This window comes from Phalaenopsis equestris, unplaced genomic scaffold, assembly GCF_001263595.1.
Source record: "Phalaenopsis equestris unplaced genomic scaffold, ASM126359v1 Scaffold000210, whole genome shotgun sequence".
NCBI lineage: Eukaryota > Viridiplantae > Streptophyta > Magnoliopsida > Asparagales > Orchidaceae > Phalaenopsis > Phalaenopsis equestris.
The window spans coordinates 492707-512380 of NW_018164652.1; the positions used below are offsets into that span (position 1 = coordinate 492707).

The following is a 19674-nucleotide window of genomic DNA, read 5'->3' on the forward strand; positions in this document are numbered from 1 at the left end:
TTGGCTATAGGCTTGCTAGATTCGATATTCATTTGACATTCTAAATATGTTCGAAAAACTTTCTGGAGTGATTTATTAACTTGATTTGACTCAAATTGGACTAATTTTGATATCATTAGGTCTGTCTCATCGAGTCGGTCAGTTTGACTATAATTTTACTAAAATTGGAGCGTTGGATGACTCTTACTTGAAATTTGAATGTTTCTTGCTCAAAAGATTGCCACGAGATTTGTGTTAGATGATGAAAAATTGGTTTGTGGAATATCAGTTGCCCCCTATTTTCGAGCGAGTCCAACTTTGTTGTCCGAAAATATCAATATCCACAATACTTTAATTTTTGTGATTGCACTATTAATACAACCTTTAGACCCAACAATTATATATATATATATATATATATATTAAGTTTGGTGGAGATGAGAGGTATATAAAATAAAGTATATGCACACATATGCGTTATAATGTGTTGTACCGAGCGATTAATAGTAATCCAAACAAGCTTTTTTCCTTTATTTATAAGATTATGTAAAACATGTTGATAAGAATTATAACATGCACAACTTAGTGGTCTCGGTGGATTTATTCCTTGCGTTTGTGCGGCATTCGAATTTCCTTCACCAAAAGATAAATGTTTTTTTTGAGGAAATTTGGAAGATTAAATGGTGGGTATATGAAAATATTTTGTCTTTTTTTATTGAAATGAGGAAGCTGGAAAGTCATAAGACGAAAGCTGGAATGCTAAAAGTTAAAAGTTAGAAAAACATAATGAATACAAATTTTAAATTTTTTATATTAGTCGCCTTTTCTTTTTTTTTAAGAGAATTTGGAAGGCTAAAAGGTGATAATTTAAAAAGATTTTTTTAGTTTTTTTATTTATATTGAGGAAGCTAGAAGGCCATAAGGCGGAAGCCAAAAGGCCAAAAGTTAGAAGCTAGAAAGATAAAATAAATGCAGATTTTAATTTTAACTTTTTTTAATAATTACCTTTAATGCTAAGGCTCCTCTTAAACATATAAATAAACTATGTCGGGAAGAACCACAAGTGTGGATAAATAGAAGGAGAAAAAAAAGGAAGAGTGGAGAGCGAAGCCTTCTGCTAACGAGATTTTCCAGAAGAAGAGAGTTATTCTCATTTTACGTAGCAGACGAGCAACGAGATCTTTGGCGTTGCGGCTAAGAGGAAAGTAGTCACCGTTCTGCGTAGTAGACAAACAAAAGGATTTTCTTTCTTGTTGTGGCCAAGAGGAAAGTTGTCCCCGCCTTGTGTAGCAGAAGAGTAACGAAATCTTCTTTATTGTTGCGACTAAGAGGAAAGTCGTTCCCATCCTGCGTACCTTACAAGCAATGAGATTTTTTTTTCACATTACGGCTAAAAGGAAAGTCTTCTCTGTCCTGCGTAACAAACGAGCAACGATCTCTTCTTTCGTGTTGCGGTTAAGTGGAAAGTAGCCCCCGTTCTGCGTAGTAGACGAGCAACGCGATCTTCTTTCTTGTTGTGGCCAAGAGCAAAGTCGTCACTGTCCTGCCTAGCAGACAATCAATGAGATCTTCTTTTACGTTGTGGTGAAAAGGAAAGTAGTCATCGTCCTGCGTAGCAGACGAGCAATGAAATATTCTTTCGTGTTGCGATGAAATGGAAAGTTGTCCCCGTCCTGCGTATCAGGTGTGCAACGAGTTCTTTCGTGTTGCGGCCAAGAGGAAAGTTGTCATCGTTCTGCGTAGCAAAGGAGCAACAAAATTTTCTTTAACATTACGACGAAGAGGAAAGTCGTCCCGTTCCTGCATAGCTGACGAGCAACAAGATCTTCTTTCACATTGTGACGAACACCGTTCTGCGTAACAGATGAGCAATCAGATCTTCTTTCACGTTACAACGAGGAGGAAAGTCGTCCGTGTCTTGCATAACAGACGAGCAACATGATTTTTTTCGTATTGTGATAAAAGAAAGTCGTCTTCATTTTGCGTAGCAGGAGAACAACGAGATCTTTCGTGCCGGTGAGATGAAGAAATCTATCTCCATCTCTATCCAACATGTGACTTGGGATTTTCTTACTTGGTGCTGCAACACATTTTGGTGGAGATGGAGAAATGCTAGAGCTCTCCCGCCGTACTTTGAGGGGGAGATTTTTATGCTTATGTAGAAGTGATATCTCTTGTAGCCTTTATTCCAATTCTTATTGGTTTTCATAGCATTTTTAATTCTCTGATGTGATATTTGTAGATGATAATGTATTTATTTGTACGTCTTTGACATTGCTTCTGATGTTGTTGTAGCTTATCACTCGTATGAAATTTTGCAATTAAAGTTTATTCACACACTTTATAAGATAAAGAATCGCATACCTTTTGAAGCTTGCGTCGAGCTTAAAATGAACCTGTAGCTTCCGAGGCTCGTAGCCTTCTGAGATCTTTTATGTACCGTGTCTTGTCAAACTTGTAGCCTTCTGAGGTCTTTAATGTATCTGTGGCTTCTAAGGTTTCTAGTCTTCTGAAGTCTTTTGATGTATTTGTGTCTTCTGAGGTTTATAGCCTTCTGAAGTCTTTGAGTGGAGACCCTGTCAACCACTTGCTCTCGTGGAGTCTTTCTATTGAGGACCCTGTCTACTACTAGCTTTCCATCGAGACTTGCCTCTTGGGCTCGTCTTCGTGGGGCATGGTAGGCTCTCATTGAATCTTGCCACTTGGGCTTGACTCTCAGGAGTACCGATATTTCCATCGAGTTTTGCCTCTTAGTCTCGACTTTCAGGGGCATGGTAGCTTTTCATTGAGTATTGCTTCTTGTACTTGATTTTCAGGAGTACCTTATCTTCCCGTAAAGTCTTGCCTCTTGGGCTCGATTTCAAGGGGTATGGTAGCTTCTCATCGAGTCTTGCCTCTTGGGCTTTACTTTTATGGGTACGGATGGGGTTTTTGTTTATCACTTGCTCTCAAGGGGACTTTCTACACAAAAATCTTTCATAAAAAAAAAATTTCACTGAAATGATAGTTTAAAGCAACATGAAAATTTTACAAAAATAATATTAGAGTTTATAAGCAAGTCTTTTATTTAAACAAGATAATTTGGAGTTGTACTTCTCATTCGATAACTCCGACGATTCTCTTCTGGTTCCCCTCACCTTGTTCTTGTGAGTAGCAACCTGGGGGACCTTGACGTATTAGATGTTCAATTTCTTTCTTTAATTGAAAACATATTTCTGTCGAATGTCTTTTTGCACGGTGGAAATGTCAATATTGAGACTAGTCTCCACCATCTAATTGCCATCAAGGATGAAGAGACCACCAAGTGGCTAAAGCCGTTAAAAAATTCAGATGGTGCAAACTAGTCTCAATATTGACATTTCCACCGTGCAAAAAGACATTCGACAGAAATATGTTTTCAATTAAAGAAAGAAATTGAACAACTAATACGTCAAGGTCCCCCAGGTTGCTACTCACAAGAACAAGGTGAGGGGAACCAGAAGAGAATCGTCAGAGTTATCGAATGAGAAGTACAACTCCAAATTATCTTATTTAAGTAAAAGACTTGTTTATAAACTCTAATATTATTTTTGTAAAATTTTCATGTTGCTTTAAACTATCATTTCAGTGAAATTTTTTTTTTATGAAAGATTTTTGTGTAGAAAGTCCCCTTGAGAGCAAGTGATAAACAAGAACCCCATCTGTACCCATAAAAGTAAAGCCCAAGAGACAAGACTCGATGAGAAGCTATCAGACCCGTTGAAATCGAGCCCAAGAGGGAAGACTTGACGACTTGGTAGTCTCTTCATCCTTGATGGCAATTAGGATGTTGACACGTGATGTGTCGAGTGACGTGTATTTTTTTTCTGATCTTGGCTTACGATTCCCCTGTGGTCCGAACTTTTTTCGCTGTGAGATTTGATCGGCATTCACAGCGTTATTCTTGCGCTTGCCCCCCAATCACTTGGATTGTTTTTGTGTGCAATGATGACCTTGTTTCTAGAGATTTAAGCTTCGACGCGATGGATGAGATCACCGTAAGAGCGCACCATCTCCCACATCAGTGATTAATTGAAAGGTTCTGTGTGGAGCCCTCCAAGTAAGACTCCTCTCAGTAACTATGGATCCATTCCATGAATTTGGCGGGTTTCAATGGAGAACCTGTGGAAGTATACTTTTAGGGATTCCCCCTCACTCTGGCGAACTCTCGATAAGTGAGGTGAATCTTTGATGATTTTTATATTTAGCTATGAACTGCTATTCAAATAACTGATAAGCTCATTGAAGGTGTTGATGGTACCCCCAAGAGAGAGTAGAATCATATGTGAGCTTGACCCTTGAGAGTCGCCGGAAACACTTGACAGAGAAGCAGATTAGAAGAACGGTGAATGTGCGTGATGGTTTGATAGTGGTGGACGTGTTCGTATGGGTCAGTTATCTCTTTATTGGCATTAATGTTTAGGAGTTTGAAACATGCCGAGATAGGGTGTCGGAGAACCACATCAACCAAATGAAAGGATTATTGGAAGTTGCGGCGAGCAGTTAAGTGATCCCTTTTATCCGGAGGGAACTCTTCCCAAACCAAACATCATAACTCATCTCGAATGATATCAACAGAATCGACAGGAAGACGCCAGGTGAGTTTCTTGAGACAGATGAGTGGAACTTGTAATGTTGAGAAGATCTGTGTCTCATCTCGGCAGATGTATGATTTCATCATTAGGAGAGAACCCAATGAGTGGAGCATTTTCTGTTGAATGCTGAACTGATGGTAAGTAAGTTCCATTTGGTTGCGGTTGTCGCTTCCTGCGTAGGCGATGAAGGATCTCATGTTGGACTCCTCCATCTTACGTACTCGTTCTTCTAGTGAATGACCAAAGGCGCCTTCTTCAATAGGGCGATGCTTTATGGAGTAGGAGGATGCAGAGGATTGATGATCTTGGCTCCGCGATTGTCTTTTTGAATAATGGGTGTTGGAGCGAGATGCTCTGTTGTTGCCAATGTTACGCCTAGTGGCAATACAACAATTCTTACAAGTATTTTAGTGACGTGAATGCTCTAGTTCCCACAGACGGTGCCAAACTGATGTGTGCTAGAAAATTCACAGCGGCAGAGTAATGAATTTTTGTCTTAGCGTTGTATGAGAATTCAACGCACACTCAGATAAAAGAAAAAAAAACAACCAGTAGTGACACCAGAAGTTTTTACGTGAAAATTCGTAAAGGGAAAAAACCACGGGGCGTAGCCCAATTGAAGAAATCCACTATAAAGTGAATATTACATGTACAGTCTCTCGTCCCTCAGACGGGAAAGAGTTGAATACTCTTCAGAGTTACAACGTTAGTACACGAATAAACTTTTTGTAAGAAGTGGACAACAACCGATAGCGATCAGTGGAGACGGGCAGGTGGTGGTAGGCGACGGTCAACAATGATCACCGGCGGTTGACGGTGGTCGATGACGGTCGACGGTAGTCGACGACAGTCGTCAGTGGTTGATGGTGACTGGAGTGATGCTGAACTTCAGCTCCTCAAAACTTCAAGTTCTTCTTTAGGCTTCATGCTCTCCTATCCTTCATGAGAGGAGTGGGGGATGCTGAACTTCAGCTCCTCAAAACTTCAAGCTCTTCTTTAGGCTTCATGCTCTCCTATTCTTCATGAGAGGAGTGAGACTTTATTTATAGTGTTCAAGTACAATTAATGCGAGTATGAGACACTTTCATCGAATGGTCAGGAGCTTTCTTCAATCATACGACATTTGGTGGACATTTGTGTGTCTTAACAATGTCGGAATTGAGCAATCTTGGGCTCGTTGGATTCGTCTTGTCAAAACGCTCGATTCGATTATGGGCTTGCTAGATTCGGAATTTGTTTGATCTTCTAAATATGTCCGAAAAATTTTTGAGTGTGGTTTAATGACTTGACCGGAGTTTGATTTAACTCGGATTGAACTAATTTTGATATCATTGGGTCCGTCTCATCGAGCCGGTCAGTTTGAATATAAGTTTACCGAAATCGGAGCTCTAGATGCTCTTAGTTGAAGCTTGAATTTTTTTGTGATGAAAAAATTGCCTTGAGATACGTGTCGGGTGATGAAAATTTTTTGATGGCGTATCGTGCTTTTTTTTTATGCTAATTGAGCTTATGCCAATAGGCTTATTCAACCTTGATAACACCTGTAATGTTTTACTATTCTTTAAAATCACACCGCTCATTTCCATTTCATATATTTTCATTGAGTTTGATAAATATAAGAAACTTTGTTTTTTTTTTTTCAAATTGTTCGGCAGAGAAATGAACACAAGTAAAAGAAAAAAAATTGATCCAGTTAAGGAATTAATTAGGATATGGCTCAATTTGTAATTTTTCCACTAATCGATACTTTTTTTTGTTGGATCTAAATCCATTTGTAGAGATGCCTAAACCCTACTCATGGAATCCTTGGTAAGGATAAAGTAGAAGAAAATAGAGCTAGAAAGAAAAACATTGAGGAATTTTATTACTTCACTATAAAATATACAGTGTGAGATCTTGAATCATGATGCGACCTTTTAACCCCATATTATAGGATTTTGGTGTGTTACAAGAGAGACTATATTTGAATCTAATGATTAAATACATAACATATCTTTTACAAATATGTTGAAATAGTGATCAGAATATACATAAATTGCTACCTTGATTGAGTATTTTGAAGTTCTTGCTGACTGGAGAAATTTATCTTTCTTGATAGACAGATTTCCTTCAAGCCCCTAGGTGAGTGCCTTATGGCAGGTCAATGTTCTTTGGACTGAGCTAGCGCCTTTGGGCAATTACCACCCGAACTTGGATCTAAATTGTGAAAGCGTTCTTCTAAACTTAACTTATTTGAGCTGGGCTAGTGCGCCCCTCTAAGCTTGAGTCCTCTAAATTAGGTGAGCACTCTCTTGAGTTTGATGCTCTAAACCGGGCAAGTGAATTTGAGAGCATTTGTCTTTTTCGGGGCTTTTTTTATTTGGTCTGCTCATTTTTACCCTGAACTGTATATTTGGGTGTTCATTCTGTTCTTCAACACTCATGTCTATTATTTGTGTTTTGTTTACTACTTTAACAATGAAGTTACTGTGACTTTCATTTACTATAGTGATTATGATCATCTATAAATATGAGTGGACTTTTTTCTTTCAAAGCTTATGTTTTTAACTTCCTTTTTGTTTGGTGGGGCCAACTTTGTTTGCTTATGATGGTTGAGTCTCCCCAACAAAATATATGAATTTTGCTAACCATGAGTTGCGTTGGAGTATTCTCCACAAGAAAGAATAGGCGTTGGGGCGAAGAAGTTGGTGAGGTGTGTGCGGGCGAAGAAGTTGGTGAGGTGTGTGCCAATTATAATCTTGAACTCTTTCAGTGATCCTCTGACTAGATGTTTTATGACAATTCCACTTCTACCATTCCTGTCGAGAGTCGAACTGTCGAACCTGTGGCTACGGTTCAGATAATTCTATTTTATGAAAAGCATAAAACTACAATAAAGTAGAATATTTTAGTTTATGCAAAATTTTATTTTACTTATATGTGGGACTAGTGAGTTTCGGACACTGTCGGAGAGAGCAGCAATGAGGTGCCTCTGCACGTAAAACCGGTCAGTTTATTTTAAAGAGTTTTATATTGACCACTTCAAGTGAACTGATGATACATTTGATTTTGAATGAGCTTTTTGATTACTAAATAACAAAGTGAAAGGGCTCAACTATCATAAGTTTGACCTCTCCCGCTGTTGAATAAATGATTTATAGCTGACGCTTGTTGAGGGCTCTTTTGATATTTTTTGAAGTAGTGAGCTTTTTCTTCTTGATTTTTCAATGAATACAGGTGGGGAGACTTCAATAAGGCATCCTGGATATGAGGGACTACATGTTGAGATTCTTGGAGAGACCTATTTGGCTGTGTCGTGAGTGTGATTTTTGAGAGTGAATTATCCGCAATTCTTGCCTCTCGAGAACAATTACAGGAAACTCATGACTTAATCCTCCAACAGCTCCTAAAATTTGCTCTGTCTCTCCACATGCTAGAGAGTCCAATGGCTGAAATTGCTAAATTTAGGCTCTCCTTGACTTCCATGTGGGAACTTATGTACTTAACTCACTTATGACATTGTTAGTATTAAGGAAAGAAAGAGAATACTCACTCCTTTGGAGGAAGGGATATACTTTTCCACTACCCTTATATGAGTTTATTGTCTTCATCTAGTAAAAAATCCCAGATTTCATTGCCTAGTCCATAGCTACTTATAAGTTCATGGAGTTGAGTGGATTTTTGGTTAGAAATCAGTTCATTTTATAGTTATTGGTAAAGATTGAAGTTCTTTCTTCTAATGTATTATTAGATTTAGCTTATAATTTTTTTCAGTAGAAACTATAACTTATTGCTCGTACTTTAATTTGAATCTCTTATTGTGTTGGCAATATCAAGATTGTGTGATTTGCATGATGTTGTACTTAAATTTTATTTTGTTCTTTTCTTTACTCCTGTTCATCTCTTTGTATCTTTTTTGACATGCGAGTTGGCAATTGCAATTGTAATGATGAGGAGAGATTTGACCCAAATCTGGACATTTATGGTGGATGTGATAATTGCTTCAAAGTTTGCTTCCTCCTGCAATAAATACTCTTTAGCTCTATATTGATCCTATATACATTTTCTTTTTGTGAATCTCTCTTCACTCATGCATTCTTGACTTTCATTAGCACTCCCTCCAACTCATGATGCTATATTTGATGAAACGTGTAAAAGCATTTTAAGAGGGCGTGCGCTCACATTGTTCAATTGTTACTTTGCTATTTGCTATATTGTGCATAAGAATTACTATTTTAAGGATAAAAATTTCCAAGTGTATTCTCCGTGGGAAGACAAGTTCCCCAACATCTTTTATGATGATGAGTTGTGCTTCTACATGGATTAGTTTCAACTTAGCTTGTGATTACCTTTATGCAGGAGATCATAGTGATACTAAATTTCTATGAGCTCAAGGTTTCTACACAATAAGAGTTTAATTGCATCGATTTCTTATATGAGAAAGGAAGCATCTAGTGAAGCATCACCTTCTTTCACGACCTCTTTGTTGTGAAGCCTTTAATAATGGTTAATTCCAGATTTGCTTCTTTCACGTGCATAAATGGGCTGGAGAATAATGTCATGTTTTCAAAGGAGAAGTATTATTTGTGAGGTTGGGGATTGGTTTGTTGGTGTTGATGAGATTTGTCCCCTTCCCAAAGAAAAGATTGAAGCCCTCACCTTAGGCATGGATGAGTACGCCACTTATCTTAGCCTTAAGGGGTTGGCACTATAATGCCTCGGTTTTTAATTCAGATGTTAATCCCTGATAACGTTAACGTTGCACTTTGATGCTAGCTTTTAAGAGGAGATAAGGAAGAAAGCATTTGGAAGAGAGTACTTCGTTTTCGAACGGGTTCGAAGAAGCAAACCTCTTTAGTGAAACTAGAATTTGAGACTATGAGCAGTGAGAAGATGGAGATTGGAGAGAGTGTTGAAGCCTCAGGCGAAGTGGATAACAACCACGCATATGAGCTAAAGCAGGGAGAAAGCGCAAGCAGCGATTGAGTGGAACAATATGGCTGCTCCAATGGGTCGATCGATCGTGAGCAGGAGCAACAACACAAGGCTTGGATTGCAATCTTTTTGTGCCATGTTGGCCGTTTTAATTTTCTAGTTTTGATTTTGGAAAAGAGATAATTTTGTAGATATGAAAATAGTTTAAATATAAATATGTGATTTTGATTTTTTAAAGTTATATTTTTAATTTTTGAAAAGAGATGAGACCAAATGAATCTCACATATTGGATAATTTGGATGATTGAGCGCAATGCCACAAGTAACATACTTATCCCGAATAATAAACATACACTTGTAGTAGACTCAATCACCTAAACTAAAAAATTTGTGACATTCGTTTGGTCTGCGAAATTTTTTTATATGAGACCAACAAATTCCCCTACCTGATATAAGGATTAGATAAGATTTATTTTATCTGGGTTCCAAGTTTCCTATAGAGTCAAACCCCTATAGTTAATTACATCTCAAATGATCGGTATCACTTAAAAAAACTCTCGATTAAGATCGGTGGTTCTACCTTTAAGATTTCAAAGTTTAAGTTTCCACGATTGAACATGAGAAAATCAAATGGGAGTGACTCAAACAGGAACAATTATTTTAAGAAATCCAAAGGAATGAAGAGTAGGGGATATCACAGATCCAGGAAAAGCCCTGGTGATTTCCCAACTATCTTATTGTTTGGCTTTATGTCTTTGAAATAATATTATTTAATGTTTAATCCTGCAATTTATTTATAATTATGATTTATGTTCGCACGATATCTGATCGTGCAAATAACCTAAAAAGATTGGAGGATTTACACCGTACCGTACAGTAACATCGGAATCCTAAAGTGTTATGACTTATAATTGCACAACAGGGTTGTGCAAAAGCCTAAATGTGATATGTGAGGGTTTACGCTGCACTAGGCAAACCACTTTGAAATCCTATGAGTTATTTAAACTAAGGAAAATACTTAGTGATATGAATTTGTTTTGATGTTGCAGATCCATCTCGAAATTGTTCCTCGTCATGCTGCCCACGGTGTTCGCTCCGAGCTCCCTGTCGTAGCACCTTCGAATTCGATGTTAATTTTAAAGGTAGATGCAATTGTTTAGTAAACGATCTGTTGTCGGATACCTCCTATGAAACCAACTACTGGTCTTCTATTCTAAGGTATAGTGTGTAAGGTATAGTGTGTATAGTGTGTATAAGAACAATAAAACATGCAGTATAAAAGAAAAGAACAATAGAATGTATAGTAAAGAAGAAGAACAATACAGTATGCTGTGAAGTAAAATGTTGTGATGTAAATTCAACCTGTATATCTGGGAGGCCTGTTACTTCTTTAAGCGAGTTAGTATTTACTGTATAAATAAAAGAAACATTGCTTAGAAAACTCGAGAAAATCGACAAATGACCCACGCCGGAAAACTAGAAAAAAATCGACAAATGACAATTTCAAGAAAATTATCAAAATCTCGGGAAGATCCCGGAAAAAAGGGTCACGAGTGCTTTCCCCAAAAATTCTAATAAAACATACGAAAAATATGAAAAGGGGGGATCGCAAGCACTTGGGTCGGGGCTAGACTCAAATATAATATATTTGTACTCGAGGGACGTCGAAGACTACTATCAGTCACCCGGATGTATAGAACCCACCACTCAACTAAAAGAGTGCCCTACTAAACCTAACTTAGGAGAGTATTTTTTAACCCAGTACCGATAACCAACAAGTGAACAACCAAGTTGTAACACATTTAAAATTTATATTTTAGCACGCACATGAATTTCAGGCATACAAAAAGGAAGTTGTATCAATTTCGTAGTAAAAATATTTTTATAAATATTGTATCTGTTCTTATCATGTTTTTGAAAAGTATAGTTGTCCATGAGTCGATCACGCCGTCGGGCGTAGGACCGCCAACAACCTAAGAAGGTACGGGTCCCCTGCTAGTCTTGTGTCGGTGAATGATACTATCATCCTTCAGTTTATCAGGTCCCAGGATTGGGTCCTGATGTCGTGGGATGGAATATCATTCTGCTCTACCACCGACGTGTTTTAATCATAATTGCCCTAAGTCCCAAAACAAAACCGACCTACTTGAGACATTGATTGATGGTTTCATATATAGCAAAAGACTATATATGAGCATTTATGTGTTAGACATAAGCACTGAAAACCGAACCAAGAAGCAAGAAAAAAAAGAATAAAAATGAGGATGAGAGAGAGGAGGAACTGATCCACCCAAAAGATCGAAAGGATGAAGGGTGAATCAACCCTAAAAACTGTGACGAAAAGATCTGAAACCAAGAAGGGTATCCTTTCCAAATGACAATTTTATGAATTTTCTAATCCTTTCATGAATCCAATTTATATCAACTTTATGATTTCCCGAAATGAAATTATAAGAGCCTTTCATAATTCATAAAATAAAGAAGAATAATCCATAGAGAGCAACCTTCTGGTCTTGCAAACTTGCAAAAAAAAAAAAAGATCCTGCCAATATCAAATCCATTCAATTTCACCCATTGTTAAAAGATTTTCACAATTGTATAAATGTAACACCAATTTAGAAAATATAGAAGTGCTCACGGCTGGGGCAAAATGAACCTGGATAATCCTCAACAGGCTCACGGGTAAAAGCAGGAAAGAGGATAGGGGCTCACGGGTAAGGCTAAGAAAAGGGACAACCGATTCATAACAAGCCCACAGGTAGAAGCCAGGAAATGCACAACCAAACTCCAACATAAGCCCACAATTTAGGACAAGAAATAGGACAAAAGCTCATGGGTAGAGACGACAAGGAGAAAGTTAAGCCCAAACCAACCATGTCACAAACCAAGGAACCACGACAGTAAGACTCACGGCCAGAGGCAGTAAGGAGAAAACCAAGCCCCAAACCAACTATATTTAACATAAAAGAGCTACAGGTGAAGGCTCACAGTCAGGGGCAGCAGAGAACAACCAAACAGGGCAAAAGGAAACCAACTAGGATGCTCACGGGTAGGGGCAGCAGACCAAAAACCACTAAACCAGCTTCACAGCAAAGGGAAAACCACCACAAATATCACCATTGTACTCCTTTGATATACATAAGAGAGTTAATGAACAAACTCAAGTAAACTATCTAGATTGAAGCCATTTTATTGAGCAAGGCATGATAGTGAATTAATCCACTTATATTAAACATTCCCAAAACTTATATTAAACATTCTCATATAGAAGTAGATATTGAAATCATGAATTTTGGGATGACAAACTTGATTACCAATAAAAATCTCAGGAGGAACATTATATGAAGAGCTTCCAACCAAATCGAGCCCAACAAAGGGGCAAACCAAGTTCAATACAGGGGCAATCTGAGCCCAGTGGGTAAACCGAGCCCAACAAGAAGGGCAAGACAAGGATACAAAACAGGAACAGGAACATCTGAGCTCAACAAAGAGGCAAAACAAACTAACAGTAACAGGTAAACGTAAGCCTAACAGAGGAGCAAAAAAAAAAAAAACAAAAAGAATACCTCCAGCTATAATTCAACTCCAAAAGAGCTAGAATCGAACCCAATCAAATGGTAGAACAGAAAAAAAAAATACTTGCAACATTTATCTATTCCAAAAGAACTAAAACCGAGTCCCAGCAGATGAGTCAAGATAGTTTCCAGCATGAATCCATTCAAAAAAAAAAATAAAAAACTGAACCCAACAAAATGGGAAGAATAGAAAAAAAATACTTCCAACAAGAATCCATCTTAAATGAGTCAAAATCGAACCCAACAAATGGTCAAAACAGGGCTATCAAAATCAAATCTCTTGAAGCCTTATATTTCAAATTATTGCATCCAGTACATGTTCCAAATAGTAATACGTAACAGGGAACGAATAAGCATAAACGGATTCCTAATGTCAACATATTATCTAGTATTGAAACTAATTCTAACATCCACTTGGATATATATATATATATATAAAAAAGCTCCAACCTTGCAAATGCATTCCATAGAATAACAACTAAAACTTTCCAAAAAGAAATATTATTCATCATGTATCTTGAGCAGAAAAAGAAAAGAAAGCAGCCATATTATGCTCCATTTTAATGTTTTCCAAGTACTATTCATGCTTAAACCTCAAAACAAGCCCAAATCTTGCTTCTACATGCTTTAGAAGAGAAAAGAAATTCTTTTAGATGTCATCCGAAATGGTGCAGATTAGAGGAAAGAAGAGAAATACCTCTTCACGTAAACTTAAAGCAAAAACTGTAAGACAGATTCAAGAAAACACCTCCTATAGAAACCTTCCTCCTAAAAGCTTCAAAAAACAGCAGCCAACGAACACTTCAGCACACAAGAACCTAGCCAAGAAGGAATTTCGGCAGAGCCTTCCTTTAAGAGCCTTAAACAACAACTAGCAAAACAATCTCAGCCTTCCTTTCCCTCTTAAAAAATTCAACAACCCAAAACAGTACTCTTGGAAGTTTTTTTATAGGCAGAGATGAGAGGGAGACAGTCACCTACCAGCCTCACTGGTGGTCGAATCAAATAACGGGAGTGAATCGTCACCATAAAGGAGTAGACAATAAAGCCTCGAGAAGAAGGGTCGGCCAGCTGAGCTCCCACGATTGGAGAGTCGAGAGGTCGAGCGCCCACGCGAGGAAGAAGAAGAGTCAAGAGAGGGATATCGCCGCGTGGATCGTTTACGGGAGCTAGGGCACACAGAGAGGGCGAATCAAATACCTGATCAGCGAAACAAATACCTGACAAAGCCGCAGGGGTCGAACGAAGGGTTTAAGTGTGCGGGAAAAGGGGAAATAAGGTTTAAGATTAAAAAAATTTATTATAAATAATGATATAAATATAAAAATATTTAATATTTCAAAAATAAAATTTGATTTATGCACTTTCATTCATGCGTTAGATTGTAGAAAATTGAATATTTTTTTAGGTAATTTTGGCTTTCCGGACACGTTGGCGCAGTCCGTTTTGTCGTCGGAGGTCGTTTTGACAAATTAATCGATTTGGGTGCAATTTGCTCGTGCGCAGAATTATGACAATATGAGTGTCTTTCCTAGCTAAAATTAGTGTCTCGAACGCGTTGACGCAATCCATTTCGTCATTGGAGGTCGTCCGAAGAAGTTTGCATTTTTACCCATCCTTTAAGCTCAATTTTAGTTCGAGATTGCACAACTCAGTTAATTTTGTGCATTTTGTGTGAGTGATGATGAAATCCTGAAGAGGTTTTCCTATTACTTGAGATCCTATTGGGAACTTCTCATTGAATCTCTACATGATAGTCCTTAACCACTCGACCAAACGACGATGGTTTTGAGATCATCAATGCGAGACATCACAAGAGAAATAGGAAGTGGCTGGAATTTCTAACGGAATAGATTTCAATACTAGTTTTCTAAGATAGTCAATAGGAACCCCTAGAGCTAGATCATAGGTTTCTAAGGAAAAAGAGTAATGACCTCAAAATGAGGTCAACATTCCCTAGCTAGCAATTGCTCAGGTTGTTGAAAAAGAGTAATGACCTCAAAATGAGGTCAACATGCCCTAGCTAGCAATTGCTCAGGTTGTTGAGGATACTTGCCATCATGGTGGTTGGTGTGATGATCAAATCCAAGAAAGGAATGAAGGAACAATCAGAAGAGTGCATAAAGATTTTGGCGAAGCGTTGTAGGAGTGATTTTTATGTACGGGCTATGTGCAAGATTTATTATGTGAGCTCGAATGAAGTAGAGCTCAACGCGAGGGAGCTGAATGCGGGACAACATATGGTAGCAATTACGCATGCCCAAGAGGACTTAAGTTCATCACAAGGGACCCGAATGCACTTAGGCTTGAACAGTTCAAGCATTTGGGCTTAAAACGAAGAGTTGTAGGAAAGTATAATTTCTCCTTAAACAAAAAAAATTATGTAAGATTTTAATTATGAAAATTAGATGTTTTTTACTTATTTGCTAAATAAATATTCTTTTAACAGCTAAACTTATTATTAATTTAGATAATTTAGTTAAAATTTTGTATAAAGATCGAAAATAGAAATTCAAATATCATACACAATATCGAACACTAAATAAAGTTTATCAAATAAAATTATAACATAATCGGGAGAGGAGATAAAAGTGCGTGATTTAAATGAAGTAATTTAACATGGGATCCATGTGTATGATTATATGTTTTTCAATTTAATGGGAGTGAATGATATAAAGTTGAATGCAAATTATTTGAAGCTCAGGCGATTACTCTTACTTTTTAATCTATGGTAGCACTTTTATTTCTTCTCAACTAATTATATTGATAGTTACTGATACATATAAATTAATTTGCATGATTTTATGCTTATTTATATACTTTTTGTTATTAGTCATATTGTCCTGAAAGTTATACGTCTGCATTAATACTCACTATCATTCATTAGTTAATGATATATCTATATATATAGTATAATGATTTGAATAAGATGAGCATATAAATAATATTGGTTTTATAGGTTGTTTGCCCGTGCATGTTGACCATGGTGAAGTTTAGCCCCCTATAGTACTTTCAAAGGACGTTAAAATACACATGCACTTAAATGAAAGCATTATTAATATTAATATGTCATAATTGGTATAATTTTTGACGATGCAGATTAAAAGGATATAGATATGTAAACAATGTAGTAAGACATAACTAATGTTTAGAATTAACATGAATGTTTGTATTAAAACTTATATACCGTCAAATATTCTTATGTTGATTTATTTTATGTTTAACTAGCATGCATATCACTTTTTTTTATTATGTTACTATAAATTAGAAGTAGAAGTACTCACTGGCTTTTGTAAGTTGATGTTATTTTAAATTAATTTTGTAAGTTTAAACTTTTGTGTAAATATGAGTAATAGAGGATGAAATATTCATAAAAGACGCAGACAAGCTAAAATAAGATAAATTTAACTGTATATATAAACAATACAATAAGACATAAATAATGTTTAGAATTACTTTAAATGATCATATTAAAGAGCATAAATTTTCAAATGTTCTTAATGTTGATTTACTTTATGTTTAACAAGCCAAGCATGCATATTATTTCTTTCCTATTATGTTACTGTACTTTAGAAGTAGGAATACTCAATAGTCTTTGTAGTTAACTGTTATTTTAAATTAACTTTTTAGGTTTATACTTTTGAGTAAATATGAGTAATAGATAAAATATTTATAGAAGACATTGACAACCTGAAATAAGGTAAATTTAACTATTTTTTTTTTATGTAGTTGTTATTTTATTTATTTTTATATGATTAATATTTAGTTATAAAAAATGAAAGTAAAAAAGTTTGATATCCACCACCATTCAACGTCTATTTTTACCTTAAAAATTTCAAGCCTCAGGTTGGTTCGTGACAAACACTGCATGTCAGGATATTTGTTACTCTAGATGCCATGGTGCTTTATTAATTTCTTTATTATGTAACTTATTTGTTGATAATTTTTTTTTAGAATATTTATGTGTGATATGTCTTCAATTAGTCCAAAATTTACTCTTTCTGAAGATCTAGAAGTGGATCCCATAGTTTTGCTTATGTGTTGGCCAATTACTCTTTCGATTGATCCATTCACCTTTTTCATCTCAAGGGCTCCTGACTAGGTCCCTGTGATGACCACCCTTCCCTTGGACTTATTATTGTTGCAACTTAGCTGCATGTGAGGTATAATCATTGACGAGGAGTTGACGAGAAGTGCAAGGAAGAGACTGCAACAACTTCCATAAATAAAAAGTATTATGCAAACATCAACTTATCAAACTAACATAAAACATGAAATAAAAATAGCATAAGTTATTAAAGTAACAGTACATAATATATTTCTTTCACTTATAATCCAAACTAATAACATTCATACATTTAAATAATAAATAATTAAAAGCTTTCAGTTTTCTCATCACTCAAAGGGTCTCTGTTAAGGTCATCATTATAATGTATAGCTTTCCTTACTATCTCTTCTTCTGTTGAGTCTAAGTTCTCGCTTTTTCTTCCTTACCAAGTAATAAATGATTATCAATAAATATTATATTAATCAATTTTTAAGATAATGTTTAATACTTAAATTTGAAAATTTTTTTTTCTTTTTTATCTCCTGGTGTCTAGTGCTCGATGGGGTAGTTTGTTTTTCTATTTCCATCAATGAAGTCAATATTCAAATCTTTTTATTGTAACTCAAATGGTGTGACCCTATTATTATCATCTATAATTCACTCATTTTCTGATGACATATCTTTATATAGTTGAGGATCCTCACATTCTTCAATATACATAATCTACACCATGAATTCATTATTAATATTGTCAAACAATTTTTCTTTTTTGTGTGAATTTAATTATATATGCTCCAATTACACTCATATCTTGGTGTTAGCATGTAAGTTCTATTATTTTAATAGCAAAATTTTATAGCTTTGGAGTAGCATCACTAAATTGGGTCCATCACTTAACTATTTGAAAGAAAATTGTGTAACTAGAAATAAAAAATTATTATTTAGATACTTAATCCTTATTTCAATAAACACATTAAATATTAAAAATTGCTTGAAGAATGTTTTGTAACAATATATTTTACTTCTTGTAGTCCAAAGAAATATTTCTTATTCTTAAATAGAGTAAGCTGTATATCAGTACTTGCCCTCTCAGGTGTGTTAGCAATTAATTTATTCATACAATGATATAACCTCAACCTAATCTCAGGGATTGTGAGCTTGATCTTAACATATATTAAAATTGAGGGTTGCGGTAATATTCAACACATAAATGATGTTGAGCTGACACTCTCAATTTTCATCAGTGATTTTCCAAATCTCCCTATAACCGGCCTTTTGTGCTCATAGGTTATGAGCTATTAACTCTTTGTTGTCTTTAATTGTGTTGTAAATATGAACTATAGCTAGCTTTTTCTCTGCATCCACTATACTTGGAATTTAAATTAATGACCTTGTGGGTATTATTACATATATGACATTAAACCAAAATTTTTCGTCTCAAATAATTTCATTTTTTTTCTCCCTCAAATTTTCTTCCCTATGCATAGTTAAGCCAATTAGTGGTCGTGAATATTATCTCCAATGGTTGCCTATCATCCAACATATTTTGTAGAGTCAAAAACACTAAAAAATTTTGTTGTAGCAGGGCACATGTGCTCTTTCTTAGAAAACTATCTCCCCAAAGATAATACCTAAAAATGGTTGTAAATGAATTTACTAATCTTCCTGATTTTAATCAAGCCATTTTTATGTTAGGGCAATTCACCAATCTTCTTTCATATTAAGTCTATGCAGTGTGTAGCACAAATTATTTAGTATAAATGCTTTCTCTTCTCCAACAACCTATTTCCAGTTGTCGTATTAGCACTAACATTATCTGTCATAATCTGGATCACCTAATATTCTCCAATCTATTATATCACTCTATCAAACAGTTCAAAAAGTACTATACGTTCTTCCTTGATCAGATGCTTTTACAAACTTTTAAAATACAATGCCATATGAATTATTTATTAGAATGTTTATCAAGTTATTATTATTATTATTATTATTATCTTTTTTGGTCTAAGCACCCATCAAACATTATTACTCCAATTTGACTCCAAATCCTCTTAATTTTTTTTTTTTTTGTATTACCGATCCCGACTGTTCTTATACAACAATATAACAATGTATGCAATTATATTCTTCACTTATTTTTCCTACTTTGCAACATCACCAAAAACCTGATCCTGAAGAAAATAAGAATTCTATTTTTTGAGGAGGCTTTAAAGAATACCAAGGGTGGAAAGTGGAAAGTCTGTAGGACTTAATGATATCCTAATTGAAGTGTGGAAATATTTAGGAGATTTGAGAGTTTCTTGGCTTACTAAACTCTTTAATATTATTTTAAAAACTAAAAAGATGCCTGAAGACTGGAGGAAGAGTATTTTGATCCTCATTTATAAGAATAAAGGGGACACACAAGAGTGTGCAAATTATAGAGAAATTAAGTTGATATGTCATACTTTAAAGTTATGGGAGAGGGTAATTGAACATAGGTTAAGACGCATTACAAAGATTTCTCATAATCAATTTGGATTTATGTCAGGCAGGTCTACTATGG

At 35.7% G+C, this 19674-nt stretch overlaps 1 protein-coding gene across 1 annotated transcript in view; it reads left to right on the forward strand.

Moving 5' to 3' along the window:
- LOC110023086 (protein PGR-like) overlaps positions 1-19674 on the forward strand; it is a 44861-nt gene that overhangs the window by 1532 nt on the left and 23655 nt on the right. The gene's annotated exons all lie outside the window — the stretch shown is intronic.